This window comes from Hemicordylus capensis, chromosome 3, assembly GCF_027244095.1.
Source record: "Hemicordylus capensis ecotype Gifberg chromosome 3, rHemCap1.1.pri, whole genome shotgun sequence".
NCBI classification, from domain to species: Eukaryota; Metazoa; Chordata; class Lepidosauria; order Squamata; family Cordylidae; genus Hemicordylus; species Hemicordylus capensis.
The window spans coordinates 228605819-228630205 of NC_069659.1; the positions used below are offsets into that span (position 1 = coordinate 228605819).

At 42.5% G+C, this 24387-nt stretch overlaps 1 long non-coding RNA gene across 7 annotated transcripts in view; it reads left to right on the forward strand.

Moving 5' to 3' along the window:
• LOC128348802 (uncharacterized) overlaps window positions 1–24387 on the forward strand; it is a 144728-nt gene that overhangs the window by 37541 nt on the left and 82800 nt on the right. For 2 of the 7 annotated variants that reach the window (XR_008318340.1, XR_008318338.1), the window contains exon 4: window positions 20847–20943. The exons of 4 other annotated variants lie outside the window; for them this stretch is intronic. This is a non-coding gene — a long non-coding RNA (uncharacterized LOC128348802). Of the gene's footprint in view, window positions 1–4381; window positions 4776–20846; window positions 20944–24387 lie in introns of those variants that run through there. One more of the 7 variants, XR_008318342.1, reaches the window with a different exon arrangement.

The window sequence follows — 24387 nt, forward strand, 5'->3', positions numbered from 1 at the left end:
AATGAGGAGCAGTTCAATAAGCAAATAGAGTTTCATGGATTGCCTCTTTCCAGGGTTGTTGTTGCGTAGTAGCCAGTTGTAAACTCTATTTCACTAATCTTTTCATTGTTTTCACTAAGCCATTCACTTGAGGATGGTACAAAGAAAGAGTCTTGTGTTTTATCCCATGGTTATGTAAGTATTGCTCTATTTCAAATGAGTAAGCAGTGTCCCATTGTCAGTCACCAGTTCTTTAGGCAGACCTCCCGCAAAAACTGCAGCTATGAACTGGATCACGTTGTTTGTAGTAATGTTGTCAGCAAATGAAACTTCTAGCCACCTGGAATAGTAGTCCACTACCACTATAACAAATCTTGGTTTCGTGGGTTGGTTATCAAAAGGCCCCATTATATCCAGAGCAAGTTTTTCCCAAGGACTACTGCAATACTCTTCTGGAGTCAAGGGGGTGGTAAAAGTCTTCTGTGATTTGACACATACACATTTGCCATATAGTACCTGATTACATTTTCAATGTGTTTGTCCATACCTGGCCACCAAAAACTGTCTCTGATTCACCTTATAGTCAAGCTCATGCCCAGGGCGCTTTCCAGACTAGCTGCGCATCAGCAGCAAAATGCCTCCGTTCAGGCAAGTCGCATTCAAAACATAAACAGTAGGGGGAGCAGTCTCACAGCAACTAACAACCCAAAAAACACAGCAACTTTTTCACGTCAGATATACAACGTCCTAGCTCTATTTCGCAGCGATTAAATTCGAAACAAGCATTGGAAATGTGAACTGCACTCTGCTGTTCGCATAGGGACTGCGGTGTCACGATGCAGGAAGTGTGGAAGTAGACTTCTGAGGTACGTCCTGACCCCGTTGTAGGGTCTTGTCTGGAAAGCACCCAGGTGACCTTCGTGGGCAATTTTGATCACTTTTGCTTTAAGGAGGTTGGCACCATCAAATTATCAGTCCCCAGCACCAGCTTATTGAGAAGGGGCAGCTCACTCGATACATGCATGTATAGTTGAAGATGTTTGGGTAGCACAATTTTGCATGGTTATCCATTAGTTATGTAAGGTTTAAGTTGCAGGGGAGTAACAGCAGGAGGGAGGTGATGCCCTCAACTTCTGCCTGTAGGCTTCCAGTGGCTTCTGGTGGGCCACTGTGTGAAACAGGATGCTGGACTAGATGGGCCTTGGGCCTGATCCAGCAGAGCTGTTCTTGTTGTTAAGTTCAATAAGCACTTGATCAGCACTGAGGGCCACTTTTCATTCAGAAGACATGATCACTCCATGAGTGGATGAAGCTATTTGCACAATTACTACTCCTTCATCCTCATCTTCTGGGATCTCCTCTTGACCTGAAAGGGGAAGTTGAGAGAAACAATCTGTAGTTGTATTCTGAATACCTGGAAGATATTCCACCTGGAAATCAAAGTCCATAAGTCTGGTGGTCCATTTGCCTATTCTTCGGGCTTCTCAACTTGATCCCCAAGTAGTAAATAAAGCAGATATGGTCTGACTGTAAAACAAATTTTCTGCCCCACAATTAGATCCTGAAGTGCCTCACCACCTAGAAACATACTGGAGCTTCTTCTTTTTCAATGAGAGAATACATCTTATCCGATGCAGTAAGCAATCTGGAAGCAAAGGCAACCCCTTTTTGCTGCATCAAGACAGCACCCAAACCATATTCAGAAGCATCAGTGGTTACAATAGTGTGCCTGTTGGTGTCAAAAGAAGAAGGGCTTTCAGCAATGGCTGACTTGATAGTCTGAAAACTAGCCTTCCAGGATTCATCCCACTTAAATGAAATGCTACATTCTTTTTAAAAATAAGATGCAATGGTGCAACATTTGAGGTAAACCATCTAACATATTTAGAGTAACACAGAGTCCTAACAAGGAGCATCCTTGTTGTGTGGTTCTGGTGCTTCCTGAATAGCTTTCACCAAGTCACTTTTGGGATGTATGCCTCTCTGAGATATTGTGTGTCCCACGTATGTCACTGAGTGTGTACAAAACTAACATTTCTTTACAGAAATAATAAGTCCATGTTGTCAGAGTTTTCTTAAGACTTCAGTCAGTTTAGCATCATGCTCCTCAATAGTTTTAAAGTCAAAGTTGTGCTGTCCAGTCAGTATTGACTCCTGGCGACCACAGAGCCATGTATTTGGTACAATACACGAGAGGTTTACTATTGCCATCTCCCGCACAGCATGGAACATAGGAACATAGGAAGCTGCCAGATAGACAGCATATACTGAGTCAGACCACTGTCTATCTGGCAGCAGCTTCTCCTAAGTTGCAGGCAGGAATCTCTCTCAGCCCTATCTTGGAGGAGCCAGGGAGCTTGGAACCTTCTGCTCTACCCAGAGCGGCTCCATCCCCTGAGGGGAATATCTTCCAGTGCTCACACTTCTAGTCTTCCATTCATATGCAACCAGGGCAGACCCTGCTTAGCTAAGGCAACAAGTTGTGCTTGCTAGCTCTCCTCCTATGAGATTATGCCTTTCAGCATCTTCCTATATCGCTGCTGCCTGATATAGGTGTTTCCCATAGTCTGGGAAACGTATCAGCAGGGATTTGAACCAGCAACCTCTTGCTCCCTAGGCACTAAAATATCATCCTGAAAGTAAGTGATGCCATCTGTTGTCTCCAAAATTGCATGCATCATTCTTTGAAATACCGAAGCTGCAGAGGCTAATCCAAATGGCAGTCTTTTGAATTGAAAAAGACCCTCTGGGTTAATGAAGGCTGTGTATTTCTGAGAACTTCTGAACAGCAAAATTTGATGATAGGCTGAAGACAAGTCCAAAGTTGTGAACACTGAGGCTTTTTTCAGAGTAAGCAGCATTTCACTGGAATTGGGGAATGGATGTCAATCCATGTTGGAATTCACATCTCTTAAATCTATGCATATCCAAAGTGTACAGTTTGATTTTGATACAAGAACAATGGGAGAGACCCATTATGATGAATCAACAGAATTTATGATATCAGCATGCTGTAGTCTTAAAAGTTCCTCTTTAACTGCTTGGCGCAATACTATGGGTATGCTCCTCACTTTGCATTGTACAGGCATTTGATTTGCCTTCATCGGAATTTTATATTTGAAATGTATGGCAGTGCCAAGAGCATTGGCAAAAACATCCGAGAAATCAGCAATCATATCAACATATGGATGCTCCATCATCTGTTAGATGGGTTCCGTGCTATTTGGGTCTAACTCACCTGTAGATCTTTCTGATATTTCCAGCCCAATATTAAGACTCCTTATTGTGACACATACACTTTCCCTTTCTTTGTAGAACAGCAGTGAAGTATCTATTTTTGGCAATAGGAGAACCTCCGTATCCCCATGGGCGGATGTCTGAAGGTTGCAGGTGCAGATCTGATGTAGCAAGGAGTTTCTTGTCAAGCATATGGGCAATGATGGTGTACAGCAAACCAGAATCAGCCATCATCTGCACTTGATGTCCATGAAGTTTTACATGACATTGTGGAGAAGTCGGCTCTGACTCCATCACACTTAAAACACTGTCAGGAAATGGTTAGTCTGCCTCCTCCATATCATATAGTGAATCAGTAATGGAGTGGACTGCAGACTTGCAAACTTTAGCCAAGTGTCCCCTTTTTGCACTTGTTGTGAGTGACCTTCTGTGCAGGAGTGAGCAAAATTGGCTTTGTGGGCAGAGTCTCTACACTGGTAGAATGGTAACTCTTCCTTTCTTGTGCTGCCACTGTCTGGGGCATTGCAATATGAGAAGATTGGGTTTGGAAGGATTTAGACAGAACAGCCTGGATTACAGGAGGTGGGGTTTGGGGTACCAAAGAGAGTGATTTGGCACAATGGAGAGCATTTCCCACCCTCCTAGCCACCTCTATAACTTTATCTAAGGCAAATTTCCCTTCCAGTAGCAGTTCTTCAGGCAGTTTGGAGCAGTTTGTTTTCGTAACAATCTGTTCCCTGGTAATTTCATCAGTAAAGTTGGCAAACTCACAGGCTACACTGAAGGCACTCAGTGCTGTGACATACTGATCAATAGATTCACCAGGCATTTGGGATCTAGAATAGAACTTGTAACATTCAGCAATCACATTCAAAGCAGGGTTGAAACGATAATCTAAGGCTTGAAGAGCAGCGTCATAATAATTGGCAGGAAAGGACAAATGATTATATAGTCTCTGGCCTTCAGGTCCTAGGGAGTGAAGCAATATAGCTTTCTGCTTTGCTGGAGTAAGATCCGGGGTCTGTATAGTAAGGAAGTAATTGAAGAAATAGGACCTCCATTGTTTCTAGGGTAGTGATAACTGCAAAGGGTTCAAGCACCTGGTGCAACGACGCCAATTGATTACACCAAGAGGAGATCTAACTTACTTTATTATATTCTGCAGAATACAAGAAAGGTGATGCTCCATATCAAATGCAGCAAGGTAGAGCAACCCAAAATGGAGTCCGCTCTACGCATACATGCAAAATGGCAACAAGTTTCACACTTTCAGCGAATCAAAGGGCAGGAGACAAGTCGGGTGATACATCACCATAGCAAGCTTCTACATCAACCAAAGGCTGACACTGTTACTACTTTACATTCCTAAAACTATGCATCGTTATTCTGATCAAAGAGAAACAATCCTCTTTCCCACCATAGGGAAGGAACAGGATGGCCCATCACTTCATGTTTGTTGCTGAGTGCAGGATACAAAAGTAACATAGGCGTGTGAGAAAGGAATACATGGGAACGCTAATAGCACCTAGCCAGTTCCCCCCAGCGTGTAGGAAGACATGTCAGGGCAAGTCTCAGAGCCTGTGGCTCTGTATCAGCAATCTAAAATGGCGTAGCTCATGTCAACTAAAGCAAACCTGAGTCTAGGGGTATTTTCCAGATATCAGTAGAGCAGGTTCTCCCAGGCGGACAAGAAAAAAAGGTGGTGGTAGGATTTAAGCCATGTTGCTGTGGGCATCCAGTTCAGAGTTCAGGATTGATAAGGAAAAAGTACCTTCAGAGGTTTTGCAGGTCAGGAAACTGGAGAAACAATCAGCAGCAGCAATAATGGATTGCAACAGTCCAGGAATGTAGGCCCTGTAATGCGATGAAATGAAGATGCAGGAACATTCATAAGGTTTGCAGGCTCACATGCATAGCTGGTTCAAAATCTCATTGCCAAAGGTTGTATAACTGCTTCTCTCATAAACACAGAGCAATATTAGGTAGATTTAACTAGGATTTTATTCAGAACATCTACTCTAGTTTCTCCTTCTCCTTCCCCTCTCCTTTCCTTCGGACGCCACCCCCCACACTCTCTGCAGGACCCCTACTGGTTCAAAACTCCAAACAACAACACAGAAAAGATTACTAGATATAATACAACCGAGTGCTGGAGGCATATTTTCCAAACGAGGGCTGAAAATTCAGCCGGGGGGGGGGCTGGAATATTCCTGCAGGGGGCAGCTTCCTCTTTGGCTACAGCCCCCAAACAGAATGATCCATATTGAGTGGAACAAAAATCCTTCAGGCTAAGTATCCCCTTAGCAAGTAATCTAGTAAGTTAAGGAATGAGTTATCCAGCCAGATCCACAAATATGTCAGAAAGCCATGTGCCGTGAAATAATTGCAAACAAACCTGGAGAACAGGGGGACACTATTTTTAGAGATAGCAAATAAACCATATTTCTTTAGGTTACTGCGGTGTCAAAATGCAATCCTGTATGGAAAATGTAAATACTTTACAAAACAAAAGCAAAATAAAACCAGCCTCCATAGCAAGCTTTTGAGGCAGATAATTTCCCCACTTATTTGCTTTTCATGGATTTGTGTGGCTAAATCCTGTACAACTGTTTTGAAAATTTATGGAATTCATTTCTAAAATAAACTTCTGGGATGGGTGGACATGGCTCTGGTTTGCTTATGTTGTCTCTGTGCCAGAAGAGTCTTGGCTGCTATTTTGCAAACATCATTTAGTAACAGATCCAGTGCTTAGCACTTCAACCTCTGAAAATAAATCGCAGTTTTTCCCTTGATATCCAGCTTAATTTGATTCAGTCCCATTATTTAAATATGGCATTACATTCATCTCTTGGTTTCATTTCTTTCTCTAGCGGAATTGCTAGGCTTAGCAATAGGTATAGCTGACTTGTGTATATTGTTAACACAATGTAATTCTCCCAAGTTATGTTATGCAGTGTGCTTTTGTTAATGCTGTCAAGTCTGATTGCTTCTCCCACACAGATGTCCTTTTTAGAATGTACTTGAACTTCTGAGCCATTTCCAAATAGCTCCATTCGACATCTTCCTTTGGAAAATGGCCCTTTTGGAGAATATGAGCTGATGTGTCTATGACCCATGTGCTTTCGTCCATCCAACTAGCCCAATTGAACATAATGGGGAAAACACTGATGATGATATAAATACTAAAGCACCTCCATTAATTGCAAGCAGATGCCAAAAAGACTGGGCCTTTTGTAATGTGTGGATGCAAAGCTGATTCCAGAAAGCATAACAAAACAAGTCAACCAATTTAGTAATTTGGATAGAACATAAATATATGTCGTTACATACGGCTGCTATGTATCTTCCTCATCTTATAGTATACTGTGGTATTTCAGAACAATAATATGGCACATATATAAATAAATCTGCAGGACCTCAGGAGATGCATAGTTATAATACCCAGCCTAGATCTGAGATAGATGTTTCCCAAATGAGAGTCCCTGTTGTCTTTCACTGGGACTTGAATTAGGACTTGAGATGTACAGGCAGAAGATACTGATCTGTTGATCAGGCAAAGGCAACAGGAGAGGTTTGCCACTTTTTATACTAGCTCTGGTCAACTCAGAGGCTTCATTCTTCTGCTGCACATTAAGGTCAACTGAGGAGGTCTGTCTCCAGCTACCACCAGTGCGTCTGGTGGTGACTCAGAGGCGGGCCTTCCCAATAGCTGCTCCTGGGCTGTGGAATGCACTCCCTGCAGAAATCCGTAATCTGAATTAATTATTGGCCTTCAGGAGAGCCCCCCAAACCTATCTGTATGGCCTGGCCTTTCAGGGTTTTTAAATTGTAAATGTTTTTAATCTGTTGTAACCTGGTTTTCCAGGGTTTTTAAACAGTTTTGAATGTTTTAACTGTTAATTGTTTTGTGGTGTTTTATAATTTCTATTTTAAACTGTTAATTGATTTTAATTGTTTTGTTTTAATGTAAACCGCTCTGAGTCATTTTTGGAAGGGTGGTATAGAAATCGAATGAATGAATGATTTTTTTCCCCAAATTCAATTTTTATTAATTTTAACAGTAGTAATATTATCATTCATTGCAAATACACACAAAAAGGTGGACTTCCCGCACACATCTCTTCGTGAATCATCAACTATAAAATTTACCCTTGCTATAATAATAATTCAAAACATAAATTCAAACCCTTACAAACATAGCAATGAATGAATATTTTTTTTTATTTTATTTTATTCGATTTCTATACCGCCCTTCCAAAAATGGCTCAGGGTAGTTTACACAGAGAAATAATAAATAAATAAGATGGATCCCTGTCCCCAAAGGGCTCACAATCAAAATAAAACATACGACAGACACCAGCAACAGCCACTGGAGGTACTGTGCTGGGGGTGGACAGGGCCAGTTACTCTCCCCCTGCTAAATAAAGAGAATCACCATGTTAAAAGGTGCCTCTTTGCCAAGTTAGCAGGGGTTATATAATATAAACATTTATAATATAAATAAATATACATATTTATATAAATATAAATAGTCTGACAGTCATACATTTCAATCTTGACACAATCCAGTTCCATTCTGTTCCTGAGAACAGCTCTGAGCACCCACACTCCTAGGTTGCTCAGTGAGTTTGGCCCCAGCCTCTACCCAGTGAAGTTCCAGTTCAATCTCTGGTGGCAGTTTGATTAAATAGCTGCAGGAGCCACGCCTGGTCTCTGCACAGTGGCATCCGTTGCATTTTGCAGTGCCATGGCTATAAAATAACTTGCTGGCAATGAGCCCAGTATCATGGACACTGTGCCACATAATGAAGCGGACAAATTTCCTGTTTGTGCTTTGAATATCTGCATTTAAGAAACCCAGCCAATTTTACTGTATTTGGCCCTCTGCAATTTCACTGCAACACTCCTAAATATATCATTTGCGGTGGCACAGTGCAGCCTGAGATATAGAAAACAATAAGGCTCAGCCATAAAAGTCTCTTCCATCTACACATTAGAGTACTAAAGCAGTTTAAATACTCTCATCAGTTGTATCCACAATGGCGCTACTGAGCGTTCCTTAGGCTGTTGGGAGGAGCAGAACAGTTGGTACGTACACCCCCAATCCGCTGCTAGTCAATCGATGTTTCATTTTTCAATAGCCTTGTTGGAAAGGCTAGATATAGAAGGGTTGCCAACATTAATTCATCAAGTATCTTATCTGTGTCTAGGAACAGGCTCCTGTTGGTGATGAGGGTTTACATAGTGCATCCATCTTCTATTATTGTTCATTTCTGAATCATTGGCAGGCTGCCACAGATAGCGTCCATTGATTCCGCAGTCTCTCGCCCTTCACCCAAGGTTATGTACAATGCTACATCTCTCTTGCTCTCCAGCAGGAGACACCTTCCCGTTTCAGACAGCAGGAGGAAGTGTCTTTCTACTCCCTCTTTTGCTGTTTGTAATCTTCTTTCTCTATGGGGGAAAAAGTGTGCCGAATGGATGGTAGGGAGATTATCTTTTAATTACTTGAAAGGCAGTAGGAGGGAATAATAGTTTATTATAATATCTTCAATTTGGGCATGAAGACTGAGTAACTCTCTTAATCTATTATTCTTTATTGCAATGGAGGGAGGGAGGGAGTTGTTTAGAGTTTCTCAGACTTTGAAACAGTCCTTTTGATACTGCTTTGCATTGCTCACCCTGAAGAGTTAGATGCCTGAAATGTCAGTTCCTTGGGAGGAGAGAGCCCTGAAGTATTGGGGTGTTTTTGTACCATGTATTTGCCTATAAATGTATGAGTTGAATATAGGGGAAGCAGGGTAATACCAGACTGTGCTGGTCTACAAAGTTCCTATGCCCAACAAAGAGGATGCATTAGCCGTTCCCTGAAAGGAATGATTCTTACCAGCCAGCTGAAAAAATCCATCTCCTATCTCTAACTCTGGCTATATTGAACCTCTCAAAAGGCATCTCTCCAGCCCCTGCTCAAACAGCTGGAGTATAGGCTGTAAACATTAACCATGAAAAGCTGGTATGTTCTGATCTGAGGGAAGTCTGATCTCCCTCACCCCACCCCACATTGGCCCTCTCAACCAAGCTTCTATAAAAGTGAGCGCTAACCCACTAGGGGAGTTAGAAGCTGGCAGAAAGGTGATTTGGTGTCCTCATTAGATCCCTCCCTCATAAGGGTCCTACTGCCCAGTAGTCCAGTAGGCTGGTGGCAGCTATGGATTGACTAGGTCCTCTAGAGTGGATCTAATCCCAGAGGTAAAGCTGGAGCCAGGGCCATCTTAGGAGGGGAGGGCTAAGGGGTGATAAACCAGAGAGAGGAGAGCTGGTCTTGTGGTAGCAAGCATAACTTGTCCCCATAGCTAAGCAGGGTCTGCCCTGGTTGCATATGAATGGGAGACTTGATCTGTGAGCACTGCAAGATATTCCCCTCAGGGGATGGAGCCGCTCTGGGAAGAGCAGAAGGTTCCAAGTTCCCTCCCTGGCTTCTCCAAGACAAGGCTGAGAGAGATTCCTGCCTGCAACCTTGGAGAAGCCGCTGCCAGTCTGTGAAGACAATACTGAGCTAGATGGACCAATGGTCTGACTCAGTATATGGCAGTTTCCTATGTTCCTATGTTCCAGAGCCTGCTCTTAAGAAGGGTCTTGTGTGCTGCAGCCAGAAAGAGAGGAAGTTCCGATGGAAGAGAGGAAGTTCCACCATAGTCAGATTGATTGGTATAAGCTTTTAAAAAATGCTTAGTGATTCATCATGGGGGGGGGGGGTGTCACAAACCAGTGTTTGCCCTGGGCCCCATAAAAGCCAGGATATCCCTGAGTGGAGCCAGGGATCTAATTCAGTTTATCTAGAGACCCCCTAGTGAGCCATTAGAGGGGCAAGACCTTTCCAAAGGTCCCCAAGCACAAAAAGGAAGAAAAGGGCATAACAATGTTAGCACATCTGTAACTTTGTTTGAATGGCAGGCTCAAACTAGTTGATATACCTATGGCATGATCTGAATGTGTGTGCATGATTTTTCTAAAGTAAATAGCACATGCAGGGGGCCAATCCATGAATCCAAATTGAGACTGTGATAGGAGCAGGGGGGCTATAAACCCTTTGCCCCCACTGTAATCACAATCTGGATCTCCCACCAGCATGTGTTATTTATGTTAGCAAAGTCAAGCTCCAGGCTCGAATCATACAATAGCTATATTGTCTAGTTTGGTGCATCCAGAAGGTGCATGTACATGTTCTAGATGTGAATCTAATCAATTCCCAGAATTTATCTTTCATTACTTCCCCTACCTGTCCCCAAACTGCTCTTTAAAAATCATTTGATTTTTTTAAAAAAGTTGTTTGACAACTAGACACAGGAGCTGTTCCTCAAGGAAATGCAGGTACACCATTTCTCCCTGGTATTGTACTACCACAGCACTCTTGGGCTGGGACCCTGGCCGCAGGACCCACATTCTGACCTACCATGCCACTCTAGTAGTTAGCCAGAGGAAGCAAGCTTCTGGTCTCTGCTCTCTTCTGCTCTTCACTGCCACAGCTGTGGCTGGCCAGAGGACGGTGGTGTGACTAGCAACTCAGTACAGATCAGGGGACACCAGTGGCCTGTAGAGCTTCCCCTGGACCCATAAAGCTGCTGAATCTGATCTGGCACATGAGTATGTGCAAGCGTAAGAACTGACCGAGACGCTCTCAGACCGCTTGTCCCCGCTTGCCTTCTGCTTGGATCAACTTACCAGCTTGCTGCTAGACCTCCAGCTCTGACAGAATGCTATTTTCTACTTTGAACAGATCTCATAACTAATTTTCAAGTATTTTTTTTAAATTCAGGATTGCCTATATTGCCATAGTTCCGTGTTTTGAACAAAGCTGTCTAAGCAAAAAAAAAAAAAGGGGGGGGGAGCCCTCTCATTTTCCTGATTTCTTTTCGCCAGCCATCTTCAAAGCGAATGGTATAATAAGCTTGTATCCTGCAATAATGGGCCACAGTCAAGGCCTGAGTGTCTGTGAATCTGTGCATACAAGCCAGATTTTTATAAGAAATGGGGGATCATATCAAAATGGTGCCAGCATTCATGACTGCTAAATGTAGAATTTTAGCATCCTTCTAGGAGCTTTCCTTTATAGCTTTATAGAGCTTTCTCTTCACTGGACATTTACAGTGCCAGTTTGACTTGCATGGAGAGAGCTTTATTAGCCTTCCTTTTCTTCTGTTTCCACTTCTGTCAGTTCACCTGACAGCCCATTTTGCTGGTCATGGAATATGTTGGTTCCCCCACCCTTAGTTTACTGAATAGTCCATCTTCATTCCACTGTAATGTAATGTGACTGTGAATCTGTGCATACAAACCAGATTTTTATAAGAAATGGGGGATCATATCAAAATGGTGCCAACAAAGACCCCCTGATGACCTTGTTGGGAGGGCAGAAACCTTTGAGAGCAGGCAGTTCATTTTGCTCCATGTGCTGACATTGAGAGGGGCTAAACTGTAATGCACATGGGACAGGGCCTTCTCTGTTGTTGCCCCGCCCTCCAGCTCTGGAATGCTCTCCCAGTGAATGTCTGCTCTTTGACATCTGTGGCTGCTTTTAAAAAGCAACTAAAGGGCTTTTTATTTATTAAGGCTTTCACCCCTTAGGGGCTGCCAGGTTTCTCAACTTTCCTGCTTCTGGTGTTTTTGTTGTTGTTGTTGTTGTTGTTGTTGTTTTTGTTTGTTTGTTTTTTATGGTGGTTGTTTTTTTTGGTGTTGTATGGTTTTTACTGTTACACTGATTTCAAGGTTTTAAATGTGATTTTTATGGAGTTCTATTAGATTTTAACTTTTGTAAACTACTATGGGATGCCTTATGAAAGGCGGTATAACAATTGAACAATACATAAATAAATTGACACCACCCAGCAGCAGCTATTTCTGCTGCGCTAATGAAAGGAAAATCCTATTAACATTGCCTATGAGGTAAATAACTTTGGACTCAAATTTATCTTCCCAGATGTTAGAAATGAGCCTAGTGATGGAGGTTGAGCAACCATGATCTCAAAGCAGCTTAAGTTGAAACAACTGGGATGGAGCACTTGACAGGAACATTACCTTTTGTTACTCACTTGTTCAGTAACATGAACATTGCTGCAGTACTCATTACAAACAGAAGAGAAAACTGCAAAATATTAAATGAAATATTTGTCAAGTAGAAATAGACACTTAAAAGAAACAATGAGCCTGATTTGTCCACAGATCCAAGAATGAAAATGGTGATACAAAGCTTGGGTTTAAATAAGATCACAGTTCTACTGAATTCCTGATCTGCAGTGAAAACCCTGCTTATGTATCAAACCCATATCCAAGTGTGGGCACCATCTTCTCAAAGGTGAGCTAGTGGGGAGTCTTTCTATCACTGAGCTTCAAGAAGTACTGCATGGTGCTCTTAAAAGAGATCCTGCCACAGCCCCCTGCTACTCTCCTGAGTTGATAAGCCAGGAGGTGTCAGGTCAGGTTTCCCTCATCTGGTTTAGTATGAAATGTATATAAAGTAGGCCAAAAAACCTTGCCGCAAGCTGTGTAATACAGGATCGAACCATTCTTCTTTCAGTAAAGATCAACAGCATAGTTGGGGTATGTTCAAGTATGCAACAGAATGAAGAGGTGGTTTTAATTATTATTTTTCTTTAAGCATTGTCCCTGAGGGCAGTGTAAACCTCAGGGACATAATTCTGGCAGCGAACAAGGCTTTTGCAGAGAGGGTAGAGAAGCAAACATTGCTTCCTCGTCTCTCTCTCCGTATGCTGGGCTATGCAGCAAGCCTTCAGAGCAGCTAGTGTCCCGACTCCCTCCAACGGTGGAGCTCTTGCTTTGCCCTCCTGACATGGTGGAGAATATAGACCATGCTTTTATTTCACCAATGCTATACCTCTACCTTTCTGAAAATATACAGCAATAGGTGAATACTATTATTTACATTATAATGACTTAATCAAAGCCTGAAGCTATATATTAGGCTTGTTCCCACAACTGCTGGCAGGAGATGTGCCCAGCCTGGATAGGAGAGCCATGTGTACTCCTGAGTGTTGGTCATGTGCTTGCAAACATTAAGATAGGAGGCGGGGAGAATGATTGTGTGTGAAGTGGCAACTAAGTTGGATAAGTGCTGGTTCGTCTGGTGGCGACACAGAGGCGGGCCTTCTCTGTAGCTGCTCCTGAGCTGTGGAATGCACTCCCAGCAGAAATTCGTAATTTGAGATCACTGCCGTCCTTCAGGAGAGCCCTTAAAACCTACCTGTTTGGCCTGGCCTTCCAGCGTGTTAAATGATTAACTGTTTTAAATTGTTGCCCTGATTTTCAGGGCTTTTAGCTGTTTTATTGGTTTTATTGTGTTTCAATAGTTTGATTGTAATTGTTAATTTGTTTTAATTTTTTAAAATCATGCTGTGAACTGCCCTGAGCCATTTTGGAAGGGCGGTATATAAATCTAATAAATAAATGAAATGAAATGAAATGAAATGAAATAAGTACACTGTACCCAGATTCCATCCCAGATTTTGTAGGAGGAAAAGCTGTCGCACCCAGCTGCTGCTTCTCTCATGCTCATTTCCCCTGCCTCCTACCTTGATGTTTGTAAGCACATAACTGAGAATCAGGAGCACACTCCTACCCAGGCTGGACACTTCTCCCACCCTGTTGGTGCTCATGTGAACAAGCCTTGTATCTTGTGCTTGAGCAAAACTAACAATAAAGCCAATTTCAAACTGCTCTTGTTTAAGCAGCCATCATATGACCCCTTGCATATGTGAGTGGGGACTTAGCATCCTTTGTCTTGGAGAAGGAGAGCCAGTATTCTGGTTGCCATTGATATCTCCTTGCATGATGCCTACCTCATGTTATCATGTGTATTTTTGTCACTTGTCATATCTGTGGAGTTAGCCCCATTGGCTACTGTTAATTTGGCCCACCTCATTTTTTCTCATGGGCTCTTCACAGCTTTAATTGGCCTGAAAGAACTAACCAAATATGAACTTGATATGCTGGCCATCCATGGCATATTAGCATGGGCATGTGGGTTAAACTGTAATGCACATGGGACAGGGCCTTCTCTGTTGTTGCCCCACCCTCCAGCTCTGGAATGCTCTCCCAGTGAATGTCTGCTCTTTGACATCTGTGGCTGTAAAAAGCTAAAATGGAGGCCTCCTTTGTACTAAATGGACACCATAAGTAGTACTTTCAATTTTACCATGGGGTGAGAGGTGTTCAACAACCCTTGGCAACTGATAACAACCATTCTCTTCCCAAATTCTATCAGCAACACACTTGTCACAGAATGACTTCAGTGGTACAAGACTGGGGTTTGGCTTTTTAGTTGTTTCATTATGCATGTCTATTTCATGCTCCAAATGACATATATTGTTTTAACAATTTCTGTGGTGAAATTTCCCCTTCAATTTGCTGTTCCAAACTACAATATCACTAAATATTTTTGCAAGCTAATTAAGTCTGCCACCTAATAATCAGAAACTACTGCTCCAACAAAGCAATTCCAATAGGATGACTAGTCATTAATTTGCTTACTTGACACTGGCCTTGGTTAATGACATAAGCATCATTTCTGAAGAAATGCTCTTGTTAAAAGAAGGTCACCTCTCATACTCAATTTAATGTGTCATCTTTATGGCAGGTCAGCTCCCATTAAGATAATAAGAGATGCTGTGTCGTATCATTTTGACTTCCAGTGGGACGAATAATCAGTTACACACAATGCACTCCTACTTCATGTTCAACACATTTCCCACATTAAACTTTTTTCTCCTCAAAATGGCAGCAGGAGTCATAAATGCTTTTCTTTCCTCATTGCTTCTTAATTAAGTCAGGCTGACCGGGATGAATTTGGTATGGGAACCCAGCAATTATAATTGTTTGCCCATATATATATATATACAGCCAGAGTTTGATCCAAATACCTTCAAGCTCATTAGCTCCATCCTAAATTTTCATTTGATAGGCTTAACACCTTTATTAAAATCTTATTTTTATAACTATGTGGTTCCAAGATTTATAATTGCCCTTATGCATATTAGAATAAATACATTCTCTACCAATCTTTGTTTTTCCTGAAAAACACAGAGTGGAATAGGATTCTAATTCATAAAGGATTCTAATTAAATTCTTAGACATACACTGAAGGTCATATGGGTGTTTAGCCACAGTTCTGAATCCCTGACAAACATCTAAAAAGTGGGGGATAGACATGATTTGGAGTGCAGGAGGAGGGGTGCTATACCCAGCAAACCAGAGTTCAAATCCCCATTCAGCCATAATACTAGCTGGGTGACTCTGGGCCAGTCACTTCTCTCTCAGCCTAGCCTACTTCACAGGGTTGTTGTGAAAGAGAAACTCAAGGATGTAGTACACCCCTCTGGGCTCCTTGGAGGAAAAGCGGGATATAAATGTAAAATAATAATAATAAAATAATGTGTCCATGCAATTTGGCTTCCCAGAAGCAGCCATCCCTCTAAAATGATGTATAGATTATATTTTAGGGTGCATTCAGATCTCCATCTTTATCTTGCAATGGAAAAAAAAAAAACCACTGCCACCTTGGTAAAGGTAAAGTGTGCCATTGAGTTGGTGTCAACTCCTGCCACCCACAGAGCCCTGCGGTTGTCTTTGGTAGATTACAGGAGGGGTTTACCATTGCCTCCTCATAGTATGAGATGATGCCTTTCAGCACCTTCCTATATTGCTGCTGCCCGATATAAGTCTTTCCCATAGTCTGGGAAACATACCAGCAGGGATTCAAACCGGCAGCCTCTGGCTTGCTAATCAAGTCATTTCCCTGCTGTGCCATTAGGTGGCTGCCGCCTTGGTGCCATATGCTAATACATTTGTACTGTGTGTCAGTGTCAAGAAGCATGCTGAGGGAGAGTAATTGCATTCAGTGTTTAAAGATATGTGTGAATCCAATCCATACTAATTAGCAATTAGTGTATGCTGATTTCTTCTCTCCTGGTAAAATAAAGTGATCAAACTGTATTCCTATTCCTGCTGTTTCCTTTCACAATGATGCCTCTCATGTAACCTTTCATTGGTTTATGTTTAATATGTGAAGGGAATCCGATTTTAGATTTTTCCTCCCTTGGATGCTTGTAGATAATGTTTTCTTAGAGTCTTGGGTTTTCTATCCGTGTTTTCAAAGATGGTATTTATTTAAATATAACATCTCTTTTACATTAGGAACATGTCTGTGTTAAGGCTGTTTCCTATTATTACTAGTGTCTTGAAGTACAACATGACTTTTCCTTGTTTGCCTTCAGTACTTTCTGTTTCAGTGAAAGTAATTTTGTTCTAAATTATTATTCTGTCAAACACTGAGAGGGGGCTAAAAAGAGCTGTCAGTAATAGAGGCAGCAAGGTAATTATTCGCATTATAGTCCTGTATATTGAATGCTAGACCTCTGCCTTGTCTCTGAGATGCGTGTTGTCCCTGAACACTGGATATCTTTATAAATGTATCACTATTTCATGTATATATTCATGCTACATACTTACAGCCTTCATTACTGCTTCCCATAGGACAAGTTTTCATGAAATGGGAAATTGTGTCTTGTTGACTTTTCCTAACAAGTGGTCTTGGCAAATTTATACATAAATCAGTCTATATTTTCTATGTGTTAGGCAATGTAATTGGGGGGAAAGAATGGTTTGCTGTAGGACCCTGCTGATAACTATGGCATACAGGAGGAACATAATATCAAGACCCTAGGACAAGCCATGTATGTTTTTCAGGTTGTGCTCAGGAGCCTAGGAAGGTGAAACTGAGCCCAGCAACAGAGTCTATTGATGGGTGGAAATATGGATGTGCAGCATTTCCCTATAGTATCTGTTACTGAAACTCTTTTGAGTTTTCCGCAAAACTCCTCAGAAGTATAGTCTACAATAATTGTTTCCTCCTGGTTTTTGATGGGACTAATATAGCTAGGAAAAGTAGTAAGCAAGAAGGTCGTAGAAGGAGACTATCTTAAAATAGAAATGTATATTTTGGGGAAGGAAAACTGTCAGTCATGTCAAATCTAATGACCTGTCACTTAAAGGATCTTAGAACACATTTTAATAGCTACAGTATAGATGGGAGATGAGGTCAAAACATAAATTTTCTTTGCTTTGACATGTTAGTGAACTGGGTCTTTGCAGGATAATTCTAATTATTCAGAGGACAAAAACAACTAGTATTTGCTGATGGGTTAAAAATACAAAATGGGTATGAAGGTGTCTTCTTAAGTCCATAGTATCATTTACCATTGGTATATATTTCTGCAAACTTCCAGATGTTCTTCTTAAAAATGAAGAACTGTAGAATTTCAGTGGAGGTTTTGGGGGGGGAAACAAGGAGGCATTAATGGATGAAGTCTGACATTTAATATGCTGAGGAAACTTTTCTAGTGAAAAAGGAGTAGGAGGTTCCAATGTGAGCATTACATTCATCTTTTGTGGCGAAAATAGCACAGATATGATAGGTACATACCAACTTGTGAGTCCTAATGGATGGGAAGAAGGATGTGAAGAAATGAAATGGATTCAGCCATTTTGTTGTAAGTTGTGCTTTATTTAGTATATTAAAATTCTATAAAGTGGGGAGCATGTGTTCTTTGTAGAGTAAGTGGCTGACATTCTGCACTGCACTGTGCCAGTCCAAGAGCAAAGTGTGCACGTTGGTTCTGTGCAACTCCATACCTTATCTACACTGCTAGAGATTTCCCCATTGGGAAAATCATCACTATAGTGATTGTGACATTCTTAGAAGTCACAGAGCCTCTCCACACTCACTAGCACTTTGGACAGGGTTTGGATTTGCACAGAACCAGCATGCACACTTTGATCTTGGAACAGTGGGGTGCTGTGCAGAGTGTCAGCCAGTTCTTTTAGGTTTAGTGGACTCTAGATGACCCTAAAGGGGTTGTCTAAATGTATGGCTTTGCTCCCCTTCTCCTTTCTAGTGCAGACCACTGCAGGAAACAAAAGGGTCATCTAGGATTTAGCATTAGGAAACAGAAACCTTAAGGTACGGAGAAGAATAGGAACTCAAAACTACACTCCTGATTGGCTAAAACTTTGAAGGGGTAGTCAGACTGGGACGGGAGGAGGCAGAATTTGGAGAGAGAGAAACATATTAAATGAACCAGAACAGAAGTCGCTGAAAAGGGAGCTTCTAGAAAAGAAAGACAAAGAGGAGGCTGCACATACGAGCAGCCCTACCCATGCTTGAGCAGCTTGACCTGGGTAGGGTGGCTTCTGTGAAGTGCCGGGATCGTCCTCGATCCCGGCGCTGCTCTCCTACTGTAGGTAGCCCAGGATTTTTACCCGACCATTTACTGTATCTGGGTAGAAGGGTGCAAGTGTGGAATCTTTTACCCAGATATAGGGTTGTGTGAATGCTTGGGCTGCACACAAACACAGAGCTGACACAGAGCCAGGTGCCTAGAGCACCTGACTCATGGCAGGATCCCTCAACGCACTGCACTCATTGTGCAGTGCATTGTGGCGTGTCTGGAAGCTGGGATGCATTTCTCCATCCACCAGAACCTTGTGTGGCTCCCAAAAGCACTAGTCATGTGGGTGCCTGAGCTGCACAACCCAGGACCATGCCAGATCATCTGGGGGGAAAGTAGTTGCTCTACTGTCTCCCCCTCCCCACCTCTCCCTTCCTGGGGCTCCCAAAGGTCATATGAATGACTTCAAAAGGTTGAGAAAGAAAGAAGTAATTGTGTGTTGTGCACTGGAAGAAGCTGATTGGTCATAGAACCTGGTTAAATTAGGGAATAAGAGCAGTTTCTCATGAGCAGTGATAAACGGCAACAGGGTTTGTGGAGAGAGAACCCTGAAGAGATTCCCTCCCCACAGATGATCCATATACTTCCTCTAGGCAGGCAGATCGCCCTCCCAGATGAGCACCGGTTGCTGCCGGTAGCTCTGAGGTTCAGGGTGCCAGGACTCACTGCCCCGCATCACCCTGACCCCTTGAACTCCAATAGTGCACCGCACAAGTGTGTGGTGCATTATGGGGATCCCTCCTACCTGAGTCTTCCAGCTACCGCTGGAATGGTTGCTCTCCTAACCCCGATTTGAGAGGAGGCTTTGTAGGTGGGATTGCCCCCATGGTGCCTCTGGGAGCGGGCCCATTTCTGGAGATTCACACAAAGGTGCAAAACTGGGCTGGGCTCCCTCAGCCTGGTTTTGCACATGTGTATGAATAGCCTCTAAGAATTCTTCTTTATGTTTTTGTATTTTCTTCCCTTGGATTTTTAAAAAAATTGTGTATTGGAAAACTATATATGAATAATTAACTGCGAAAGATATTTATGCATACAGAGAGAGAGAGAGAGAGAGAGAGTTGGGAACCAGTCTAGTTAGGTTTGGTTGGATGCATTTATCCTATGTTATTTGGATACCCTATTGCTCTTATTGTTTATCTGAAAGGGTGTGTTAGAACTTTTCTCATAATATAAACCTAATTGTTGCTATTTCTTGTTTTAGTAAACATTCAACTATATTTACTATCTGTGCTCTCTGAACTTTGCTCCCCCCCACCATGTGTATTTGCCTTCCTGTTCTACTCAAATGAATTTAGCTGAGGCCTAAAAATGTCCAGAGATTGTGATAACAGAGTTCTGTTTGGTGAAGGCAGCCATTACAAAAGAAAAATGAAAAGACTTCTACTTGGTGGCAGAGGTGAAGTTAGTCCCTCCCACTGTCACCCTTCCTCCCTATCATGATGTTTCACATATTCCTTCCAAGAGGCAGGTTCGTGGGGTGGGGGAATGGGCTTACTTCCTCACTTTGTTCCACCCACTGGGGAAAGAAGGCACCACAATCGATGCATTATGAGGCAGAGTTAATGATGAATTAAGCCTAAAGGCAACCATAGACCCTCCTGACAGGCCTACCTTCTCTGTTTCCTTCCCCTTCCAATTACACTGTGTACTTAGATCAGCAATGGAATATTAACAGACCACACCAATGCCAGTCACTTTTGGCACACCTGAAGCTGAACAAGATCCAAAGGATTAGGCTGCCCATTGTATTATGGGAGTGCAAATCCAATTAGAGTATTTATAAAGGTCTAAAAGGTTTAAGGCAATTGTTCATGAGCACCTCCAGATAGTACCCCTGTGTCCTATTAGTGCTGCTTCTTAAAAATGGTTAGAGCATCTGGATTTTAATAGCTGTCATCGGTAGCTTCATGCATGCTGAAAAGATGACTAGTACGAAGCCTTATCCAAATAGGATATCTTGAACATTATTAAACAAAATTACCGTCAGGGAATCCTTTATCATGAGATGTATTTATTGTAGAATATTTGACATAAACAGGGATACATTACTTCTTTAATACCTGCCTTGAAATCTATTAGGGAACATTCAATGAGGCTGCTGACTCCTAGCTTCTGATACGACCTGACAATTGAACCTTCAGCAATCATAGTCCATAAAAATTGGAAGCATGACAGCTTCCATTTCTTTTAAAAAAATAAAATCTAAATCAGGTTAACTCTATTAAGAGTCTCACATAAATGCCCTGAAGCAAACATGCATGTCTCCATGAATAAAATCTTATATGAAACATCAGAGGCTCTTTTCATGGTTGTTTGTGACATCACCAGCTTCCAGAACAGATGCTTTGCCACCTGGCAAGCCTGAGTGTTCCAAAATGGGGGCCATGGAACTGCCAGATATCTTTTGACTTCTGCTCAAAAGAAGGTTAGTATGACTAGCTATTTACTATTGTAACAAGCATTTGGACTGGTAGTTTTCTGTCACAATTCTTGTCCTAATCTAACTGTGGGCTGAAGCTAGGACTGTGCATGTGGATCCCTCTCAGGGTCAGACAGCATGTGTATGCAAACACAGACTATAGAGACATTCTTCCAACCAGAAGTGGATGCTTCTATCTTTGGTCAAAAACAGCCACGTGGAGAAGCTGTTTGGGACAAGGGCTGGTGGGTAGGATGAGGTTTACTCTTACCCTGTGCCCTGTTTTTCCACAAAAAAAATCACCCCTCTGAAGGAGTGATTTACCCTGCTGCCTCAGGGGGCATAGGATTCCCCCTGAAGGTGCACCTAGGTAATTTTAGAGCCTGGACCTAAAGGTCTTTGGAGGCCCCCCTCGCCTGCATATTAAGCATCATCATGCTTGGCCAGGCAACCACACCACCTGGGACAAACTAAAGAGGATTTGGGGGCCACCAGGGGCTGTGGAGGCCCTGGACTTCAGCCCCGAAGTCCTGGCATAAGAGCACTTCCATAGGCTCACAGCTGCCATATACTGAGTCAGACCATTTGTCAATCTAGCTCAGTATTGTCTATGCAGATTAGCAGCAGCCTCTCCAAGGTGGCAGGCCAGAATCAGACCTATCTTGGAGATACCAAGGAGGGAATTTGGAACCTTCTGCATGCAGGCAATTTTTGGTAGGAAAATAGAGCATTTGCCAGTGTCTCCTTTGTGTCTGGTGTTTTTATGTGTTTGTTTTTTAAAGATTGTGAACCCCTTTGGGACAGAGAACAACTTTCTTATTTCTTTGCTATGTTGAAAAGTGCTATATAAATATATTTTAAACATTCTAAACCATTTGCAACATACCATACATCAGCAGAAGAACTTCAAAGGGAAATGACAGCATGAGACAACTGAATTAGAATTTATTAAGGCATTTTATGTATCAACAGAGGTTTGAATCAGGATTGTACATTACTAACACATTACAGGGTGAATTAACTTAAACCTAATTAGAAGTTGTTAACAACAACAACAACAACAGCCTTTCAAATTGTCACTGTCTGACATTCAACCCAGTGTCATGCTGGCGTTAGGGAGCTGCTGGGCTGCTGCATTATGGGAAAGGCAGCCACAGTGGTGTTGCACAACAGAACAGTTGCACAACAACTTAAATGTCACTTCCCCCCTAGGTGAGACACCAACACAGTGTGGAGGCAGAGTTGTGCTCAACCAGTGGGAAGGTGGGACACATTTGGGTCCCACTCTGCTCTGGGCTACCACCCTTGACTTAGTGGGGGAAAGCTGGGCACCTTTCATGGGGCCAAGTAGGAATTTTTATCTCTATCTGATTGGCCTTTGGTGGAGATTTTTTCACCAACTTCTCACTGAGCTTGCTTGGAAGCAGTTAGGGGTGGGACAGCCGTTATTAGGTTAGCCTCTGTCACACAGGCAGGTTAGTGTGGGCTGGGATAGGCAGGTTTGGCTAATGATGTTCAACCAGAGGCACCATGGTGGTGCAGGGGAACTCTATGGAACCCCTTGGGGAGTTTGCTCGGCTCACTCACTTAGAGTTTTGTGGCTCGGTGGGTGGTGAATCATGCAAACCTCCCTCAGCACAGTATTCTGTCGTCTGGAAGAAGCCAGAGGTTGTAGGACTGCTGGCAACCTTCGGACCCAGTTGTTTTGCCCTGCAGTGTTAAAGTGGCTCTCCATAGGAGGTGCTTTGTGCTAAGGGAAGAGTTGTCCACACTCCAAATTAATATGTTGGATTGCTCCGTGACATTAATTAATGTAAATAGTACTAAAGTGTGGTCTTAGTTAACCCAATATATGCCTTGTATATGTGCATTGGAATCAATGGCACTGCCCAACTACGCAAACACTGTTTTAAATTGTTGCACAACAACCCTTTTGTGCAACACCATTCATTCTCTCTCTCTCTCTCTCTCTCTCTCTCTCTCTCTCCCTCCATACACACACCATACAACTGATGGTGGGCCATAATCCATAAAAGTTCTTTGTTGTACTCTTTGTTGTTTGTACATTCTATATTTTGGATCTCTCTATGGCTTTGATACCATGAGCCATAGTATCTTTCTGGACTGCCTGAGGGAAGTGGGATTGGGTGGCACTGTTTTACAGTGGTTCCGCTTCTAGCTCTCTGGCAGATTCCAGAGGGTGCAGCTTGGAGACTGTTGTTTTGCTAAGCAAGAGCTGAAGTGTAGAGTTCCACAAGGCTCCATACTGTCTCCAGTGCTCTTTAACACCTACATGAAACCACTGGGAGAGATCATCAGGAGATTTAATGCTGGGTGTTATCAATTTTCTGATGATACCCAGATCTACTTCTCCATAACGATCTCATCAGGAAATGGCATATCTTCCCTAAATGCCTGCCTGGAGGCAGTAATGGGCTGAATGAGGGATAACAACCTGAAGTTGAATCCAAATAAGACGGAGGTACTGACTGGGGGGCAGGGGCAGGACCCGAGATATGCTTTAGATCTGCCTGTTCTGGATTGGGGTTACACCCCCCCTGACAGATCGGGTATGTAGCTGGGGAGTGCGCCTGGACTCAAAGCTCTCTCTGGTTTCTCAGGTTGAGGCGGTGGCCAGGAGTGCTCTTCATCAGCTTCAGTTGATACATCATCTACATCCTTTTCTAGAGGCAAATGACTTTAAAACAGTGGTACATATGCTGGTAACTTCCAAGCCTGACTACTATAATGCGCTCTACATGGGGCTGCCTTTGTACACAGTCCAGAAACTACAATTGGTACAGAATGCAGCAGCCACATTGGTCTCTGGGACAACACGAAGGAACCACATAACACCGGTTTTGAAAGAACTGCACTGGCTTCTAATATGTTTCAGGGTGAAATACAAAATGCTGGTTCTTACCTATATAGCCCTTAACGACTTAGGTCCAGGCTATTTAAGAGAGCGCCTCCTTTGTCATAAACCCTGCCACCTGTTACAATCTTCTGGAGAGGTCTGGTTAGGGATGCCACCAGCTTGTTTGGTAGTGACCCATGACCGGGCTTTCTCTGTGGCTGCCCCAGGGCTTTGGAATATGCTCCCTACTGAAATAAGAGTATCTCCTTCTCTGTTTGTTTTCAGGAAGAACCTCAAGACTCTCCTGTTTTCACAGGCTTTTAATTAGAATTAATTTTTAATAATTTTTAATAATTTTAAAAACTTGTTTTTAATAATTATTTTATTCTATTGTTTTGATTATGTATTTTAACCTGTGACTTTTAAATACTTTAAATTTTGTACACTGCCTAGAGATGTGCACATCAGGTGGCATAGAAATGTGATAAGTAAGTAAGTAAATATAAATATAAGTTTTCTCCACTAAGCCATGTACAATCAATACTTTGCTGCAGATGTGCTCAGATTCCCCTTTGCCACAGCCCTATGAGATA